Below are 3205 nucleotides of genomic sequence, written 5' to 3'. Positions count from 1 at the left end.
AAACAAAGTCATAATCGAAGCATAAGATACAGAAAATGAACTGAATATCCAGATTAGCAAAATGCTGATCATATAGCATAAATAGTATTCGCTGAAAGCATATGTCGTACCTGGTCCCATTACGGAAAAAGATCATAACCGAAACAGAACTTACAGAGAAGTGAGTGTAACATCCGAAGTATCAAATGCATATTTTCAAAACATGAGGGGTGTGTACAGAAACATATACCATATCATATCCGACCCCTGCCAAGGGACTCGGCAAATAGAACGTGGCCACCCCCCGACGCTGGTGCCACCACACATAAGGAGCAGAATAGGGGATAACCCCGTAACATAACATATCATATCAGATGGCCATATCAGATCATATCATATCAGAATGTGTGTACATGGCACAACATACTCCACAACCCATGTACATATATACCTGCCCCCTCACATCGAGGCACGGCGAACAATGCAGTGGAATACGCTTGACAACATATCCTGGCTCGGGCTCAGTGGGGGAAACATTGAGGCATCCACGAATGGAGTAGTGAGAAACTAAATGCAATAAAAATACCATATATTTCCAGAGACTCAATGAGGCATATCGGATGACAAATCAAACCAATGAAATCGAACAGAATCATAGTAAGGGTATGTCGTATGTCATAATGAGTTACGGAAGAATAATCCTTCTGGGATCATTTTCATATTCTAAAATAGTTTACCAGACTCGAGGGAATCATTAAAACAATTTTCCTTAGTAGTTAAAAGGATAGTTAAAACGTTTCATTTTATATTGTTCGAAAATAAGGCAATAGTACACTAAAAGGCAAAGCGGGAATAGTGGGAGACTAAATGAGACACAAAATATCATACCTTTACAGAGATTCAATAAAGTATTTAGAATAAGTATCATTGGTAGTTAAAAGAGTAGTTAAGGCGTTTCCTTTAGAACCGCTTGAAATTAAGTTATAAACACAAAAAGGGTAAAGTCGGAAATAGTGGGCCCACCTCGGGACAACCGAAGCGGTGGGGTCAAATTACGTATATTAAGCTTATGGAGTCACCTACGGAGGTCCTGGGGACATTTCATAACTTTCTAGACAATTTGCGGAAGTTTACACAACTCTGTAAGAAAGCGTACTTATAGGGTTCAATTCCATTGAATGAAAAAGGGACAATTTCAAACGCGGATTACGAAAGACAGAATATTTTCCGAGGCTCGAATCCGATCCTAGTACATCTAGGACATGCCAAAAGAAGAATCGGGATAGCTTTACATACCTTTTATGCTTTTTACGCCTTTCCAAGTTCACTTCCCGTTTCGTCCAAAATCTACAAATGGTCACATTTACCAAATGTTAACCCTAAGACTTTAGGACTTAAATATCAAATCAACACTTTTCTACAGAAATTTGGGCAGCATTTCCCCTATACATATAGCATCCCCGAGAATTCAACTCGGCCAAAACAATCAACAATAACCCAATAACAACACTAACAACAACAACAATAACTACAAGACACAATATGGCACAACTAGTTCCCTTTCCAACATAGTGCGATACTTCCATTTCAACTTCAAATTTCCAAACAAATCTCAAGGGTTTCACATTCATCATTAATCAAGATCATCACAATATAATTTGGAAGCATTTCATATCAATTCCACAAAATATTCACAAGATACACAATATACAAACTTTCCACCAAAGTCACAATTCCACCAAAACTTCTAATCTTTAACAAACATTTTCATAACATGTTTCTATCTTCCAACTTCATCAACAATCATCATAATTTACACCTTAACGACTTCATTTCCACAGTATCATAAAATCATATTAGAATGACATAATCTTTTACATTCCATTTCAATGCCAACTTAAATCATATTACCTTCCTTTACACTATAAGGATCACAACAACACAACCAACATATTAAATAAAATTAATTCATTCCCATTCTAATCTCCATATACCACACGGCCAATACCTATATTTCCAACTTCAACCAAATTCATTCAACTTTCATTCTCAATATGAATTCCATCATACTCACCACTAGAATACAACATAAATTCAACTCACCATATGTATATAACATACATACACACACGGCTACATGCCAACTTACATACCCACTTTGTAAACTTCCATATTTCCAACCTTTCTACTCATTTCTACATACTACAACACAAACAAACCTTCATAACATAATAACATGGAATGAATTCTTACCTTTTTCTCCAATCTTCTTCACTTAACCAAAGTGTGGAAACGATGAAACGGATGAACCATCTTCCGAAATAATCATACCACGTTGTAGAGGGTACTTGAATTGGTAGGAATACTACAAGAAAACAATTTTTGGAACAAGATTTAAGGTACTCAATTTCCATGGGTCTTGGCCGAAATGGCCCTTTGTTTTTGTTCTTCATCTTTTGTGTTTCTTGAAAATTCTAATGGATAAGTGATAATATATGGTCCCTTTCATCTATTTTAACACATGGAAAATTCATTAATTTTTTTGTGGGTTTGGGCCATGGATTTGGCCGGCCACCCTCTTAAACTTGGGCCTCATTTTTGTTTCTTTTCATTTTTCTTGGGCCAAACCGGTTGGTCCCGAGTTGGGCATAGCCCACTGACCTTTCGACCTTAAAACGTCCATATCTCCTTGTACCGACTTCACCTAGGAACCCACGACCTATGGTTGGAAAGCTAATTCAATTATCTATAACTTCTATCTATTGGTATTTTTCCAAATTCCAAACTTATAATACCGTTTTTGCCCTTCCAAGTCAGGTCACCCGGAAACGTTTTCTTAAAAATATTCGTTTGGAGGGCTTCCACTTTGATTGGCCCAAGGGTCCTTCATGAGTTGTGTTTAACTTTACATATGTGATTCATATAGCTTGTCACATGGTCCAAAAAATCTTGATGTGTGGGCCCCACCTCAGCTTACAAATAATCCGACGTTCAAAAATACGGGATATAACAATCTGTACGTCACAAATATCAATAATACCTTACAGAGCATACAACTATATAACACATTCGAGCCATCCTGAACTTTCAATTTCAGATAACAAAACAAATACTTCAAGACTTGCCTTTATGTCTTTCCATATCATCCCTTACCTTCTCCCGTCGTATGTAAAGTTCATATAAGGAATTTCATTTTCTTATAACTCAGCTCTATCGCACGATCTAA

Source organism: Lycium barbarum, chromosome 2, assembly GCF_019175385.1.
Source record: "Lycium barbarum isolate Lr01 chromosome 2, ASM1917538v2, whole genome shotgun sequence".
NCBI lineage: Eukaryota > Viridiplantae > Streptophyta > Magnoliopsida > Solanales > Solanaceae > Lycium > Lycium barbarum.
Note: the sequence above shows the minus strand (reverse complement) of the source record.